The sequence below is a fragment of the Cyprinus carpio genome, chromosome A13 (assembly GCF_018340385.1).
Source record: "Cyprinus carpio isolate SPL01 chromosome A13, ASM1834038v1, whole genome shotgun sequence".
NCBI classification, from domain to species: domain Eukaryota; kingdom Metazoa; phylum Chordata; class Actinopteri; order Cypriniformes; family Cyprinidae; genus Cyprinus; species Cyprinus carpio.
This window is the reverse complement of record NC_056584.1, coordinates 22,762,852-22,782,019: the sequence shown is the minus strand read 5'-3', so window position 1 is coordinate 22,782,019 and position 19,168 is coordinate 22,762,852. Positions and strand designations below refer to the sequence as shown.

The window sequence follows — 19,168 nt, the reverse complement described above, 5'->3', positions numbered from 1 at the left end:
TTCAGCTTTGAATCACAGAAATAAATTACATTTTAAAATGTAATAAATTATATACTGTATTTTATATATATATATATATATATATATATATATATATATATATATATATATATATATAAACATATTTTACTGTATTTTTTATTAAATAAATGCAGTGTTGGTGAGGTTAAGAAACTTTTCAAAAACCTTTTAAAAAATAATTTTTAGCACACAAGAAGAGACGTGTGTTCCAAAGGAAGTCAAATAAGTTTGTAACATCATGAGGGTTAATAAACAAGAAAAATGTCCATTTTGGAATTAAAAAAAGAAAAAATGTTTTTCAAACATTTCAGTCAAAAACAGTGGAAGCTCATGTGAGAACACAAGGGAGTGTCTAAAACAGTTGCTTTATTGTGTAAAAAAAAAATAAAAATTAAATAAACTTAGACAGAGCATCTGATGGACAGCAGCAGGCTGAGGGTATTGTATTCTGACATGCAGCATGAGGAGTGTCGCAGAATGCCGTTGATTTAAGGCACTAATATTGTTGATCTGATATGGCTGAATTTCAGGAGAAATCAGGATTATGTTGTACTTGCATTTGAATTAGTTGGTTTTAAGAAATGGCCATAAAAGGGAAAACCAATCCCACATCCGTACCTGTTTTAATGACACTCTGTTCCTGTTTAAAATCCAGCTGTTCACAGTGGTCAGTACTTATCTCCTAATTCTTATAAATCTGAGACAATAAATACAGTAAACTATTAATGTAGAAATGAATTGAGGCACATCATTTCATGGGATTAAGTTTGAAAAGACCAGCACTGAGTTCAGAATATCATAAAATATAATGGCCATCTGCCAGGACAATAAATTAACAGCGAAGAGAGGCGAGAAGATGTGTCTATGATGTCTGTGTGTGCTTGAAGAAGGTGAAACGGAGTCTTACGATTGATGTATTATGATGCACGTGACAGATAATCCGATACATGTCAGCAACGCCGGCGTATGCGTCAGTTTTTCAGGGTGGTGATGCTATGCTATTATGTACATGTGCTATAACAAACGGGTATTACTTTAAGCGCAACATTCAGGTCTGTCTGGACTCCTGCAACATACAGTGTGGTCTTCTTTAAAGTAGTCTGCACACGGATTGGTGAATGAAGAGTTCACAGCCAATCAGGGAGAAGAACAAATCACTGAGGTCACAACCTCTTCCCTAAATGAACTGTCTCCTCAGTCATCTCACAGTAAAGGTGGTTATTATGGGTCAGAGGTGAACACGCACACAGACACATGCTCACACAAGAGATTCATGTTTTGTCTTTTAGAGTCACTTCTTATCCCTTCTGCTTATTTCCACATTTCTCCTCCAGTCCATCCTGTAGTGCAGCATGTCTATCCCAGGCAGACATCCCATGTGAGCAGTTGTGTGTGTGTGTGTGTGTGTGTACGTGTGTACGTGTGTGTGTGTGTGTGTGTGTGTGTGTGTGTGTGTGTGTGTTTAGGCCTGTTTAGAAGTCTGTGTCCCAGCCTGAGTTATCATCAGGTGGTGGGTCTTCGTTGTCCTCTGGAAAGCTGTCAAAGTTACTAGTGTCCGTGGATGATGTTACCTGCATGTGCACCAAAAAAAAAAAAGAAAAAGAAAAGAGAGAGAGTGCCTGTTAGCATGTAATTTATCAACTACCATTCAAAGGTCTGGGTTGGTCATTTTTAAATGTTTCTGAAAGTCTCATACTGATTAAAAATAGTAGAATTGTGAAATAATATTACAGTTTAACTGTTTTCTACCTTAATATATTTAAAAAATGTAATTTATTTCTGTAATGGCAAAGCAGAATTTTCAGCATCATTACTCATGTCAATTTCAAGATTTATTTTTTTTTTTTTACTCCAAATTGTTGAGAAGTAATGTAAACGCATCTCTTATGTTCCAAGCAATGATCGTAGAGACCAAAGCAAGTTTGCTAAATTTAGACATGTTTATAACAAGCTATCTGAATGAAAACATCCAGCACTTGCATAGAGTATATTTCTGGCCTAACATCAATGTAAAATCTGCCTTGCATGAGCATAAGCACTTACATTAGGGATGATTGGGGGCATCAGTGTCCCCTTCCTCAATCCGTCCCAGTTAAACCCTTCAAACCATCTGCAAACACGTTCATTATATGAGATGATTAACAGAACTAAATCAGCTAATGTTTCACGTTCATGTTTTAAAGTGAATATCCAACTCACTTGTGCTTCTGGATGTCTTTGACACCGTTTTTCAAGTTTCCTAGTCTTTCAGACGGTGTGTCTCTGAGAAAAACAAAAGAGAAATCTGAATTAACAAGAACTGTTATTAGACAGCCAATGGGTTTTAAAGTGATGGGCATACCTGCATAGCTTTTTGATGAGATTGGCAGCATTTTTAGTAATTTTTTTGGGGAATTCTATCATGTCGATGCCTCTTAGAATGATGTTGTATGTTTTCATTGGATCCGGTCCTGAAAAAGGAGGACTGAAAAATAAAGAGGAAAAAAAAGAGATTTAAAAAAACATTGCACGTGAAGTATAAATCCAAAGTCTTAGTACATTAATAGTGTTTAATCAGTTTGAAATGGTGTTTTTAAACACGTGAAGCCCTGTGTCTGACCTGCCAGTCAGCAGCTCGTACATGAGGATGCCGAGGGACCAGTAATCTGCGGAGATGTCATGACCTTTATTCAGGATGATCTCTGGAGCTACATACTCTGGTGTACCACAGAATGTCCACGTTTTCTTTCCAAAGCCGATCTTCTTAGCAAAGCCAAAATCCACCTTTAAAGAAGTCAGATTTTTCTTCTGTCAAAGGTGACTCAAGCATGAAACTTAAAATCTTGTGTAAATCTTTTAAAGAGATAGTCCATCCAAAAATGTACATCATTTACTCACCCTCATGTTGTTTCAAACCTGTATGAATTAATTTTTGCAAAGCAAACTGTACTCAATTAACCCCCCCATTTTTATTTTACAACCTAACATTTATTTTTGTGAAGCTTGAAACATATTCTTTTTTTTTATATAAATACCAATTGTTTTGATATTTTATTATCTAACGTAATAACATTCATATACTCAAGTGTAGCTTCAGTCTCCAAATACTTTATGAGGTACTGAATAATAAAGCAGCATAATGTTCTAGGTGAATGCAGGTTATTATTGTCTTTTTATCCTCATGAAACTACTAGAGGGTGAGTACTTGGGTGTCCATATTCGATGACGCCCTGTCCTCACCAGTTTGGCGTAGCCCCTGTGGTCTAGTATCAGGTTTTCTGGTTTGAGGTCTCTGTATATGATGCCTTTGGAATGCAGGTAAGCGAATGCCTCCACCACACATGCCGTGTAAAAGCGTGTAGTTGAATCGTCAAAGTTGCCCCTGTTATTAGGAAAGAAACCGGACTATTGTGTTGTTGAAACTCAGACAGCAACTGTACGAAAAAACCAAAACAAAAAAAACATTGATCAAGAGTGACTTCACAGGTCTTACCTGTCTCTGAGAATAGTCCACAGTTCTCCACCTAAACACGCCTCCATCAGCATATAGAGGTATTTACTGTCCTTAAATGTCCTATAGAGCCTAAAAAAAACAAGAGGAACACAGTCAGAATGCCATTCTACAAATTCAAGGGTTGAAGTGTTTTCACATGTTGTCAAATTTCTGATGTCAAATGTATTTGCATTTGAGTTTAAATAACAAAAAAACTCTAGACCAAGTGATCACTTGCTGCTTTTTATTAATGATTATGTAACTCTTGTAGTGCAAAACAAGTACAGAAAGTGCATTCTGTTAACTTTTTAGTGTATATATATATATATATATATATATACACATATTAATACCAAAGACTTATACACTCTCTCTGTCTATATTATGAAAACTGGTAAAACAAACAAAAAATATTATAACAGTGAAATTCGTAATAGAAATTCCACATTGCCATAGCCTATGTTTCTCTATTCACACAACAGCGATTCTCATAACAGAAGACAGACCGGCTGAATGATACTTTAATTTAGATCGCTAAACTCCAGCTTGTTTGTTTTTCAGATCATCTGCGGTGGCGCTTCCACAATGAGGAACGAGCGTTTGTGTGTGCATGGTTGCCAGATAGCTTAAAATGAGCAAAACACCAGGAAGAAAATGTATCTACACTGAACAAAAATTATACACGCAACACTTTTGTTTTTGACCCATTTTTCATGAGCTGAACACAAAGAACTGTTAAGTGTATGCAACAGCAAAGCTCTCATTCGGGGATTTGAACTCTTGATATCTGGCAACCGCACTCATGGAAGCTTGCGTAGTAGAGGCGTGTAGAGCAGTTCGCAGTAACGTTCTGTTTTTGGACGTTTGGCGCATTCTTTTAGGAAAGTATGCTTGAATTTGAAATATTCAATATTCACAATATTTTCAAATTTTACATCATCGTCAAAATTATTGCGATATTATCGCTAATATTCGATATATCACCCAGCCCTACTTGGTACCTTTTTACCTTGGATTTTATTTTACTATGCAAATATTTCCTTTTTTTCATATTTTCTATCCATTTCCTATGTCAGTCATTTTTACCAATGAAGGTACCAATTGTGACTTTTTATTTTTCTACCCTTTAATATATCCAAATCATGTCCATGATTTTTTTTTTTTTTTTTTGTGTGTGTGTGTGTGTTGAAATAGCTAATGCGAAAAAAAATCACCAAGTTTCACCCAATTCCGATGAAGCAAAAAAAAAAAAAAAAAAAAAATACAAAAGATTCCATTCATTTCCTATGTTTTGAAAGGTCCATTTTTTTCGGGCAAAAGTGACAGAAGAGGCCCAGAGAGACATTGACTAAAATTAAACCATAAAAATCTCATTACTTGTAAAATAAAATATTTTTTAACTTTTATTTTATTTCAGCTAATTGCATGGGTGACTTTTTTAGTTTTAGTTTTTTTTTTAAGTTATGACATGAGAAAAGTTATTTTAGTTTACTAAATTTTGAATTAATATACATTTTTATAAAATAATAATAATATAACTCATAAAAACACAACAAAATTAGCTCAAACTTTACCATGTTAAATTAAAACAGAAAATATAAAAATAAAATCTAATTCAAAATATAACAAAAGTTATAACGGTATATCAATGACACTGAAATAATACTGGATATAAATCACTGAAGGTTAATGTAGCTGTACAGTAGGTGCTCGTCACTGGAGGTACCTGACGATAAAATCCGAATGTGCCTCCTGCATGATCAGTTTCTCAGAGCGGATGTGCTCCTGCTGTCTCGTGTCCACAATGTGGCGCTTCTTAAGGATCTTCATAGCAAAGGTCTTCATCTCATCGCTCTTGAGCTGCACCTGAGAACAAAACAAGGGGAGATAAAACGATTACTTCAACTTTTTGTGTATTATCTCACACACATACTGTACACACACATGCACACATACACAAATATCTGAATAAATGACTATAATATAACAACTATTGAGATACACAATATGATCCAAATTCCATGATGACATCATAATTTGGAGAAAAATGCACACTTTTACATGAAACAAATATTGCTCTGAAAACATGACGTTCGGTGTTACCAGCTCAACACGTCCAAATCCTCCAACGCCAAGAGTGTCAATGATGTTGAAGTCAGACAGGTTTAGGTTGGAGAAGAATGCGTTCTCTGCCTCGTATCTGCATTTCAAAAAGCAGAAAAGAGTGGAGGATGAATAAAATAATAATAAAAAAAAACATACAGTTATTCCCTCTGTCTATCTAGTGGGGCAACCTGAATCTTGATAAGCAAATCAAAACTCAATTCTCATGTCATTTTCATCACCTGTTGTCTAGATCACAGCTCTGTACAAGCAAGATGTATTCTGAAGCTTCAAAATGTGCATTCTGGGATGTTTTTTAAACAGTCACTTGTTAGTTACTTTTCCTTCACTAGCCTGTTATTATTATTAATAATAATTATAGTAGTATTCTATTATTATATTCTAGTCGTCGTGAAGGGCAAGGTTTTAATTTTATTATCATTATTATTTTATTTTTAGTTTTTTTTTAATGTTGTGTATAACCCCAAAAATGAGCTAAGAAATTTTGGGGAAAATTTGTTGTTATACACAATGTTGTGTAGTAAATTCATACATGGTACCCCAAAATAAATCATGCCTAACTTAAGGAAATAATGGAGATGCATTTAGATCAAGATTTTTAAGATAATGACCCATGTTTCAAAGCACAGGTTTCTGTAAGATCAGTTTTATTTTGAATGCAACCAATAGCTTTTTGATTGTAAAGATCAATGAGTTTGCATCAGTTCATTTTAATGCAAGACGTTTTTGTTCACCACTAATATTTGCAATCATACAAAAGATCCATTAGAGGTCAAAATGACATAAGGATTCTGTAACACTGAAAATAAAATGCTGCTGGATGTCTGTTTGCACATTCTGTCCTGTGACTTGTTATATAGTCATATTTTCCTCCAGTCAGAGTGCTTATAAGAGGCCACGATGCAGAACTGGTCAAGCAAATCCCTTTGCTTGAGTCATGGCCAATGACACGATTGAGCTGCTATTTAGCTTGGCAAAAACTGCTTTGCAGTGTCACACAGAGGTTATGATATTCCATGCACTCTGCCAAGGGCTCACAAGCGTGCTTCAGTTATTATTCAATCCCTTTCACATAATCAGTTATTTGGCTGGGAGGGTCAGAGATGTGCAATGCTGACATGTTCTGCAGGAATAGAGCAATGTACAAACAAGAGTGCAGTTTTGGAAAGAGGCATGGAAACAAGCCAAAACTCCTCACTAAGACTATAAACAGAAGAAATTCATTCCTCAGCTGAAAGCTGGAGATGTTTAATGCCTCACACCAGCTTCAGAGCTTGCAGATTGTACAGCAAGAGTGTCAAGGACCCATTACATTTACATTACATTTACATTTAGTCATTTAGCAAATGCTTTTATCCAAAGCCACTTACAAATGAGGACAATGGAAGCAATCAAAAACAACAAAAGAGCTTAACCCTCTGGAGTCGATTAACGCGTATACGCGTTTTGGGGTATTTTCTCCTGATAAACCCGAAAAGAACTTAATTACACTTTCAGTTTTGATCGTACAGATAAGTGCAATACATCAATCGAATCTGTAAAGGGTCTAATTTTTTTTGTATACAGACATAATAACAACAAAACTTTGTGCACTTATAAAATAAAGATAACAAACAAGGAGTGCTGTTCTGCAGCCTTTGTCTGCGCTGATCTTCAGATACAAATGAGTCATTAAAATGAACTGTAACTCAGTGGATACTCAACACAGAGACATGAGAGAGATATCTATAGAAAGCCTGACATGTCTACTTTTAAACTAAACAAGTGCTGCTGAAAAAACAAATATTCTGTGATAAAGTAATCCATATGAAAAACAACGCGATGTCCGTTTTTCACGTCTCCCTTCATTATCTTCTAATGCCGACCACGCCCCCGCGCCGAGCGCGCTTTTGAGATTCAAATGTTTCACTGAAGTGCGCGGCTTTTGAATACACCCACACAACAGAAGACAAACGCAGCGAGACTGTTCTTCAAGTATTTATTATTTTACTGTTTGCTTCGCGATGAGAGGAATAAGACATAATTCACCCCAAAAGGATGTGATGTGGTTGAGGATTTGAGATTTGGATTTCCTCAGAAAAAAGAATGAAGCACTTTATTCAGCAGAGTTCATAAACATGAGTAAGTCTCTTTTTATTTATTTATATACTTGTACTAGTTTTCACATAACGTGTAAACATTTTACTTAGTTAGACTTTTTCCAAAGACTTTTTCCAAACTATAATTCCTGACTAAATGTATAATCAAGTGAAATATTATGAAGTTTCAATAACAATATACACACTATACCATTCAAAAGCTTGATGTAAATAATATAAATGTAACAATAAATGTAACTGTAACAAATGTAACAATCATTGCTGTTCTTTCAATTTATCCCCTCTAAAAAACCTGAAAAAAATATTCTCAGCTCTTTTCAACATTAATAATAGTAATAATAATAATAATAATAGTAATAATGATGATGATAATAATAACAATAAATGTTTTTTTTGTAGAAAATAAGATTGTTAAAAGGATTTCTGAAGGATTGTGTGACTGGAGTAATGATGCAAAAAAAATCAGTTTGAAAGTCAGCTTTGATTGTTCCTAATAAACTGTTTTAACTGCACTCACAAGTGAATATTAAATTATGTTGTGGGGGATAATTAAATATATTCTAAATAAACTACAAACATAAAAATTATATAGATTTATTTTGTCCTCATATTCTTTCTTGTAACTCATCCCTCTCAGTGACACAGCTGACTCAATGGCTCATTATGCAGCTCATTATGCAGGCCTTTGTCTTCTCAGGTGTGAATTCATGATAGTTGACGCCTACTCGCATATGACTTTTACCAACAAAAGTGTCTTAGAAAATTTAATCAATATATTGTTTTCTGTAAGTGAGTAAACAAGATGATTTTCACATCATTTAGAAAAAAAAAATTCTAGGCTACAAGCTCCAGTTCTCAAAATTCCTGGGAACCAATTTTCTGTATGTGTTTTATTGCCTTTTTCAAGTGATTTAACATTTTTAGTTTTTCACTAACCACGCATAACATTTTTTTTTCTCAAAAACACAATCATGTACATACATGCTGCTCACATATTATTATAGCCTAGTTTGTGCTGATTACAGTGAGATTAGACTTTAGCCATTTAGATATTTATAAGAAACTGAAAAAAGCACAAATGTCAGGGCATGACAAAACTTCTCCAGGCCCCAAAAATACCCTTAGACTCCAGAGGGTTAAAGTCTCAGTAAGCTTAAACGCAGTACAAGTAGCAAGGGCTTTTAAATAATATAATAAATAAAAAGAAAACAGATAGAATAGAAAAAATAGAGCAAGCTAGTGTTAGAGGTCTTTTTTATAATTGTATAATAAATGTTTTTTTTTTTTCTTTTTTAGAATAGAAGAACTCAGCTGCTCGGATTGAGTTGGGCAAGTCATTCCACCAGGAGGAACATTTAATTTAAAAGTCCGTAAAAGTGACTTTGTGCTTCTTTGGGATGGCACAATCAAGCGACGTTCACTTGCAGAACGCAAGCTTCTAGAGGGCATATAAGTCTGAAGTAATGAATTTAGGTTAGCGGTGCAGAGCCAGTGGTGGTTTTTGTAGGCAAACATCATGCCTTGAATTTTATGCGAGCAGCTATTGATGCAGTGCAAATTGATAAACAGAGGTGTGACGCGTATTCTTTTCGGCTCATTAAAAATGTATCTTGCTGCCGCATTCTGGATTAATTATAAAGGTTTGATAGAACTGGCTGGAAGACTTGCCAAGAGAGCATTGCAATAGTCTAGTCAGGACAGAACAAGAGCTTGAACAAGGAGTTGTGAAGCATGTTCCGAAAGAAAGGGCCTGATCTTCTTAATGTTGAATAAAGCAAATCTGCAGGACTGTGCAGTTTTAGCAATGTGGTCTGAGAAAGTTAGCTGATCATCAATCATAACTCCAAGGTTTCTGGCTCTTTTTGAAGGAGTTATGGTTGATGTGCCTTACTTGATGAGGAAATTGTGATGAAACAATGGGATTGCTGGAACCACAAGCAGTTCTGTCTTGGCAAGGTTGAGTTGAAGGTGATGGTCCTTCATCCAGCAAGAAATGTCTGTTAGACAAGCTGAGATGTGAACAGCTACCATCGGATCATCAGGATGGAATGAGAGATAGAGTTGAGTGTCATCAGCATAGCAATGGTATGAAAAGCCATGTTTCTGAATGACAGAACCTAATGATGCCATGTAGGCAGAGAAGAGAAGTGGTCCGAGAACTGAGCCCTGAGGCACCCCAGTGATTAGATGTTGCGACTTGGACACCTCACCTCTCCAAGATACTTTGAAGGACCTATCTGATAGGTAAGACTCAAACCACTGGAGTGATGTTCTTGAGATGCCCTTTGCCAACAGGGTTGACAGGAGGATCTGGTGGTTAACCGTGTCAAAAGCAGCAGATAGATCAAGCAAGATATGTATTGAAGATTTGGATTCCACTCTTGTCAGTCTTAGGCCTTCAACAACTGAGAGCAAGGCAGTCTCAGTTGAATGTCCACTTCTGAAGCCAGATTGGTTGCTGTCAAGGAGGTTGTTCTGTGTGAGAAAGGCAGCGACTTGGTTGAACACAGCTCGTTCAAGTATTTTTGCAATGAAAGGGAAGAAGGGAAACTGGTCTGTAGTTCTCTAAACGAGATGGGTTGAGGGGTGGGTTTCTTAAGTAGTGGAGTTATACAAGCCTGTCTAAATGATGAGGGGAAAACACCAGTGTGGAGGCATATGTTAATGATGTGAGTGAGTGCAGGTACAACTGCAGGAGAAATGGCTTGAAGGAGATGAGATGGAAATAGGATCAAGCGGACAAGTAGTAGGATGATTAGAAAGGATGAGTTTGGAGACTTCTGCCTCAGAGAGTGAGGAGAAGGATGTGAATGAGTGTATGTTTGGTTGGTGAGATGTGCTTGATGGATTGTGGTGTGGAAAATTGTGCACCGATGTTTTTAATTTTATTAAGGAAAAACGTGGCAAAGTCGTCAGTTATTAAAGATGAAGCAGGACGGGGAGAAGGAGGACAAGGGAGCGTTGAAAATTATTTAAAAAGCATGCGAGAGTTAGACAAATTGTTAATTTTGTTATGGTAGTATGTCCTTTTAGCAGTGGAGACATTAGCAGAGAAGGAAGAGAGGAGTGACTGATACACATCAAGGTCAGTAGGATTTTTGGATTTGCGCCACACCCTGTCAAACAGCAATTTGACATGTGGGGGGGGTAAGTGGATGTGTCTGAGGTGTGCAGTGGAGTAACCAGTACATGATCAGTGGAGCAGTGTCCGTGTGTAAATAAGGTCCAATTGGTTGCCTAATTTGTGAGTAGCAGTAGTTGACACTCAGTTGAGATCAAAAGAGGCAAGCAGAGTGTGGAAGTCAGCAGATAGAGGTTTATCTAGGTGGATGTTGAAATCTCCAAGCATAACTAGGGGAGTACTATCCTCAGGAAAGGTTGAGAGCAGCACATCTAATTCATCCAAAATGTTACGTTGTGGTCCTGGGGGTCGATAGACAACTACAAAATGTATTTTAAGAGGGTAGGTAACAGTAACTGAATGAGATTCAAAGGAGCTATTGATACCCAAATATCGTAAAGGATTAAATTTCCAATCATTAGAGATGAGCAGACTTTTAATGTTCATTAACAACATAATAAAAAGTATGCCAACTATTTTTAAATAATACTTCATATTATGTAAAATCATATATTTAAATAAATGTTAATAAATTTGGATTGCATGATGACGTTTAAATCAAGCTTTCAGCCATCTAAAACATCCCCTGCTTTCAAATGCAAGTCAATTAACCAAAACATAACTGAGATTTAAACTCTCGAGGAGGAAGCAGGCATGTGTGGGCGACCATCGGGGAGAAAGAAAGTGAAATTCGTGACACTGGTTCTAGCCTCCAGCCTTCTCTGGGCTCATGCATGCTGATAAAAACTTCACATTTCTTTCTGCTGGACAATCTACTGATATTTTTATGCCTGAGGAATCATCCAAATCAGTTTTAAAAAACTGCTTTGATTAAAATATAAACCTGTGAGGCATTCGCTGATAAAGCATGTGTGATGCTCCAGGCTCAAGGCTTCTCCAATTCATTATAGGTGAAATACAGTGTTAATTTGATTGACCACAAGGTGGCAATATGGAGCTTTATGGGTTTTTTTTTTTTGGACAGCATCTACTGTATTTTGCAATGCCTACCAGAATGATGCAGAAATGACACCTTAAGGTGAGCAGAATGCACTTGTCTCATTAGAGTGCTCTCTATCTGTCAATGTGGCAGCTGGATTTATTTACAGGTTTGTAGTTGAGATCACGGGGGACGCAGTGCAGGAGATGACAGCTGTAGATGTGTCTTAATAAGCTTTAATCTATGACAGTCACACAGGCTACAGACACTCTTCATTATTCATCAGAGCTAATTTACATTGCGGATAAGCAGATACGAGGAAGAAAAGTTTCTATTTCGGTTCAGATATGACACAGAAGGGTTTTTTGAAGTGGGAAATGTGTTCTGAACTATCCCAGAATCCCTCTTTCTCTCTCAGTGCCTGATATTCTCTCCGTGAAATGTGATAAGGTTTCACATTTCTCTGAGCAGATTATTTTTCTCCATCGCCGCACAATGATTGCATCGCTTTCTCATCATGTTTCTTCTGATCACGAACAGTTGCTGGTTTTTATATAACATGTCTCTTTTGCATGCTAGCACAGCCTTTTCTGCTTTACAGTTCTAGAGTTACAGCAAACATCCTTAAGCTGCCCTTTGACAACTGCATTGTAATTGTTGATTTTTGTATTTCACTATCACCAACTTTAAGAGGTTGAAACCTCATATAAAAGAGACCAACCAGCTTTCACGTTTTATGTAATATTTGGATAAATTGATTCAAAAATGACAGTAAAGATTTCTATTAAAATAAATCAAAAATGTTTTCTATTAAAAAAAGCTTTTAAAGAGTTCCATTATGTAGAAGTAATCATTACAAGAATTCATTTATACCTGTATCTATTAGGATTTTAAATAGTGAGTTGTTTGATGGGATCCCCCCCCCACTTCCCCTCTCTCTTATTAAGGTAATACAGCGTTGCTCTTTTGTTGATTTAGATTGCTTCCATTTGTCCTCCTTTTGTAAATTGCTTTGGATAAAAGCGTCTGCTAAATGACTTAATGTAATGTAATGCAATGCAATAATGTTGCTGTTATTGTATGTGGTTGTTTTGTACTGCAGCTTTTGAGTCCAAGACAAATTTCCTTTAAAAGGACAATAAAGTATAACTTTACTTAAATGTCATTCTTTTAAACTTTCTGTTCATCAAAGAATCCTGAAAAAATGCATCACAGCTTCCATGAAAGCAGCACACTGTGTTTCAACATTTATAACAACAAATTTTCTTGTGCACATAATCAGCATATTAGAAATGATTTTCTGAAGGATCATGTGACCGGATCAAAGACTGGAGTAATGACTGCTTTTTTTTTTTTTTTTTTTTTTGTATTTTCGTTCAAATAAATACAGTCTTTGGTAAGCATAAGATACTTCTTTCAAAAACATTAAAATAATTTACCAACCACAAACTTTTGAATGGTAGCATAACCCTGTTTTATGTCTCAAACGAAACTCAGAAAAGTCAAAGTCTTCAACAAAACTGGCAAATACAGTATAGTTCTTCCTTAAAGGGGTCATATGATGCGATTTCAAGTTTTCCTTTTTTCAAGTTTGAACCTCTTTGGAGTGTTACAAGCTGTTCGTGATAGATAAGATCCTAAAGTTGCAAAGACTAAAGTCTCAAACCCAAAGAGATATTCTGTTTAAAAAGTTAAAAGTTGTCCACGACCTCCTAAAATGCCTCGTTTAAACACACAAGATTTGCATAACACTGCCCAAATGTTCACGCAAAGAAAGAAGGCTAACTTTTACTCTCGCTGTAGTATTGTTGCTGCCGCCGCCACCATGTTGTGGAGATGCTGTGTGTTTCGTTGTGAAAGCGAAACTACTTTGTTTTGGTCTTCCAAAAGAGGACACAACTAGGAAATCAGTGGTTAAGTTGTTTTTTACAACACTGTTTCCAGAGCAGTTCAACCAATATTTGTGTGTATGCAACGCATATAACGGAGGACTGTTTCCTGATCCTACAATCCCAGCTGTTCTGACTCACAGTCTGTAAGTATGTTTTCATATTTAAAGTATTTGTCACTGATGATTCAAACGCGAGTTTTAAGCAGTGTAGAGTGGCACTTGTTGTTTTGTCGTTTCTCTGATCACAAATGCAGACATGGTTTTATGTTTACGCTGCGCGATATGCAACGCAACGCTAAAAAGACAATATAAGTCATTATAATCCATAATAATGTCCCCACTGGATGCAATAAAAGCCTCGTTTGTAATGGGATTTATTGGTTTTGTCTCGTCGGGCTGGGACACACGGCATCACAGGCATGTGTCCCGTAACATTATCCGTCACATGCTTGATGTGATTCGGCCAATCACACCACACTGGATAGCTGGCCCGGAGCAATCCAGAGCACACCTCGCTTATCGTTCAGAACGATGAGCTTTGTAAAAATCGACGCATTTCAGAAAGGCTGGGCATAGAGGAGAAACAAGAATGTACAGTATGTGGAAAATAATGTGTTTTTTTAACCTTAGACCACATAAACACATTGCATTACACCAAATACACAAATTATGTTATTTTTAGCAACGTCATATGACCCCTTTAAGTGTGTTTTTCAAACCTTAAATTAGGAACTTGTAAATATTACTTTTTCTTTTCACATACCCAACTGATAACCTGGTTCACATTTAGAAATTCTTTTGATAGTGTTGTGTCATATCATGATAGAGAAGTTTTACTTTTGTAACTTTTGATACCTTGGACCATTATTATGAATGGACCTGGGGAAGAAACATCATAATGACAATGTCTTCAAAGATGATTTTCACCTACTTTGGCTTTTTGCCTCTGCGTCCTTGATCACTGCCCTTTGTTGGATACGTCTTCCCTTCCAGAACTTCCACATCAGATGTTGTACGAGCTGAAAAGAATGGTACAAACAACATTGTTAGATAAAGACTTCATCTTTATGACAAATACACTATACTGTTCAAAAGTTTGGGCTTTATAAGACAGAACCTGCCATTTCATCTTCGAGAACAAACTTGAAAAAAGTGAAGAACTATCCCTCAATCATGTTCTCCTTTCTCGATTTAGCAAGTCAGTACTAATGTATCTTAAAAGTTTTATATCTACATGAAATACGCTCTCAATGAAATGTACCAATACATCAGCCTGTCACACAGATGGCTGATGGTTTGAGTCTCACGTCAGTCAGGAAGAGAGTTTTCCCGCACCGGAGGGAACACATGTGTTTCCTCTTTCTGTCTGTCTCAGTCTTTCCAGCTTATTGACACACGTGATACTGTAGCTATTTAGGTTGAGCTTGATTTATTGAGTTCTATAAGGTTGAGCAGATAAGCCTAATCAACAAACCCATAGATTCTGTGTTTCACACACACATACAAATAGAAAGATCAGTGTAAAATCCACAGATGTTCAACAATCTGGAAAACATGGGTCTGAATACTGCTGCTGGAATGTCGATGACACTCGTGATTGTTTAAGCAGTGTGACATAAAGAAACTAATGCCACAAGGATATACATGACATATACTCACTCTCTGTCAATCACAAGGCAGCCCGTGAACGACTCTGCCTTTGCGATGGACGTTAGCTGTTCTGATATCCCCCTGTTCAAAAGAACACAAAGCCAGTACAGAAAAACATCATGTCTATAGATGTTCTGATACATTTCCAAATATACAGATGTATACTGTAAATAAACAGATATATTACTATTAACAAAAAAAGATTATTTTAAAAAATGATAAAAAATAATTACAAAAATATTTTTAAAGTAAAATATTATTTTTAACTACTATAAACTAAAATAAATACTATTTTAAGTATTTTATATATTTTATTTATTTATATATAATATATATATATACACACACAAACACACACACACACACACCATTTGTTTTTTATAATATTTATTTATATATTAATAAAAAATTCTAATACTATTAAAATAATTATATATAACTATAGATCATATCGATAAACATATATATTAATATTAGCTATCCTTAATATAAATAATTACAAATTCATAATATATTAAATTTTACACACAAATGTTTAAAAAAATTATTATAATATAATAATATAACTAACACAGATAATAAACTTTAAAATTATCAAAAACTTTAAAAATATTTTAGCTTCTTTAATGCCATCCTCAATTTCATGAGGTGCTTTTGTTAAGATTTTTTTACAGTAACAAACTGCACATGGACAAGTCAAAGACTAATAATCCATTTAAATAAAAGTAATAATTTAAACACACCACAACACACAACACACACACCACCACACACACACAAACCCGACACACACACACTATACTATATGAACAATTTATATTAGCCCACAAAAACCGTAGATCAAAATTTTAAATTTATTTGACTGCAAAATCATGAGTCAAATAAGTTACTAAAATGTGAAAAATATCCAATATTTAGAAGTTTCAACACTGATTAAAAGAATTAAGCTATGCCTCAGAGTTTTGCTGATTGTCCTCTTCCTCAATGTCACCCCATTCACAGTCATCAGAGTCTGAATCCCACTCTGACCTCATGAAGCTTGCATGTTCACTTACCGTCTGACCTGACACAGCTATAACACGCGCATATACTACGACCGTACAGTACACTTCTATTTACACTAAAACATTCACTTGTGTGACATCTGTCCCATCATTGGCAGTTATATCCAGAGGAAGAGCTCTCACACACGACTGGTCTGTAAGCGAAAAGGGCTGGACACTAAATGGTAAACGCACACCCAACACATCATGCATGCGCCGCATCAGCATCTGCCTTCGTGTCCAACTGCCAAATACTGCCAAACACCACACACACACAGGGCACCAGATTCATTTCCATGCGAAACACACTTGTGAGTGAGAATTCTTTACCACACATCGGCTCTAAAGCTCACACAGCACAAATACACATAATGCTACTGCAAAGGTCACACCTGCTACACAATATTACATTATAACCGAGAGACAGAGTAAAGGAGGGAAATCTGTCATCATTTTACTCACCTTCAGTGACGTTCTATACCATACAATTTCATTTCTTCGGTGGAACTCAAAAGATATTTTTGCAGAATGCTCAATTTGCTTTTTCATTAAAACGGCTACACAAAAAAATAAAAAAGTGACCTTTATATTAACACTTACGGAATGATTTTAGGTGGAGCCAGATGATCCTGAGACCCCTATTTATGTTCCAATGAATGAAAAATAAGATGTTTGGACAAAATGCGAAACTTCTCTTTTTGTGGATTCATGATATCAGTTGTTTTTAAAAAGTTACTCTTAGTCCTGGTGTCAAATGTGCTTTTGTTTTTTTTTAGTCTTTGACATGTTAGTCCAACCAGTGTGTTTTTTTTGTGTTGTTGTTGTTTTATCTAGTTCTAGTCAATGAAAACTATAGTCAGGCTGCATAATGGTTTAACTGATAATCACACTTATTTTGCTCAATTACAATTCATATTTACTGATCATCAGATTTTATCTGAATATTGTTATCACTTCACCTATAAGCAAAGAGAAATACAATGACTAACAGATATTCTCACGTATTTTACACTAATAGTGTTTCCCTTAATTATCATGTAATTAACACGCTCAAAAATTGGTAAAACTGGTCAAACTCAAAACGCTTCTCTCAGAAGCTAGTGACATTCTTAATATTGAATCCAAATACATTCCAAATTATATTCATTGTTTTTTCCATTAAAAACAACAACAACAAAAAAAGACTTAGTATTGCGGATCCATGTTTGGATTTGATTACAGTTGGTCACTGAGAAGGTTTGATGGGCAGATTTGTTTCTTGATTGGCAACCCCTAATATGAAAACTTGTGGAAATCTATATTTCTTCTCTCTTTTTATTGAAAAGAAATATATATATTTTGGATATCAAGGTTTTTACAGTTTATACTTTTTTCAGCTCTGTCTCTGATATAGTTACAGTTTAATGATGTTGGTGCCGTCTAATCTTAGTGGTTTTGTCAACAAAATATTTTTCTTCATGGTTTTTGTAAAGTAAATTAACACTATTTTATGAAAAGTCATATGGGTTTGGATTGTCATGAGAATATTAACTAATGACACAATTTCATTTTTGGGTAAACTATCCCATTGATTGTATTGTGTATGGGTCAGTGTGCTGTAAGTGGGACCTACGGTCACCTGTTTGAGGAACCCACGCAGGAAAACCCGACACCATCAGCGCTGCCAAACGTGTTCTGGTGCAACCCAATCAGGTGTCAAATGCTTCAGTATGCATTACACACACAGGCATGAATTTAATCCAGGGTTCAACAGATGCTCCCTATCAAGTCCTGGACACTGTTAATGATCTCCGTAAAGAAGCGCAAGCCAACCATTGAGGGTTTCTTGCCGTACACAGTCAGCTGAGCTCTTACAGGACATGATTTAATGGATCTCTAGGAATCGGACTACCGTGTACAATGTTCTGGCCTATATTTCACCTCCGATCACAACCTCGCAAGCCACAACATAAAACTGCCGCAGGACACCTGTACACACCGAGCATATCACACTCTCTCAGGATCACTGTTTCCGAGTACCACACCAAAGCAGGATTATAATCAGGTACACCGTCCCCTTAACCGACACCACTACATTAAAAAGAATAGAATAAGAAAAGAATAAAGCCAATTGAATAGAGCACGATTAGCATGAATAGAAAGATTAGACTATAATAGATAGTTCAACTCAAAATTGGAAAATCAGTCATTATTTATTTACCCCTGTTGTTGTTTTAATGCCACATGTCCTTCTTTAGTTTTAGACCACAAAAAAAGAGAGAAAAAAATACAAATTAAAATGACCTGTTCGTGCTCATCCATATAATGGCAGTCAATAGTCATTATCCAGCTTCAAATTTTAAAGAAAAAGATGCAAAAGTAACACAGAATGATCCCATGTTACTTATTTTCTGTATTTTCCAAATGTTCTGAGGGCATGTGATAGGATTTGCTCAATTAAAAATAAAAAATAATTATATTATTTAGCAAACATCCTGGCTATTTGGCTGTGTTGTTACCAGACTGTGTGCACATTCATGAGACCGTATATCAAGCGCTTGGCAGTTCTCTCTGGCTTGCCCAGGAAAAGCACACAAGCACAGATTTTCAAGAAATCAAATTTACCAAAAAACTACACTTAACACAATGCCTAGAAAAAAGTTGACAAACGTATACTAGTATACATGTACCTTCTTGTTTAAGGTAAATATCTCTGGACCAGAATTCGTTCAATGTGAGTTCTTCCATTTCACATCTGTAAACTCTCATTCTGACAGTCATCTAACCCTTAGATATTTAGCACAAAAAATGAAAGTATCACGCATAAT

General features: G+C 35.7%; 1 pseudogene; it reads right to left on the bottom strand.

Annotated features, from left to right (window-relative positions):
- Positions 1-367: 367 nt before the first annotated feature.
- LOC109082768 overlaps positions 368-19,168 on the bottom strand; it is a 62,257-nt pseudogene continuing 43,456 nt past the window's right edge.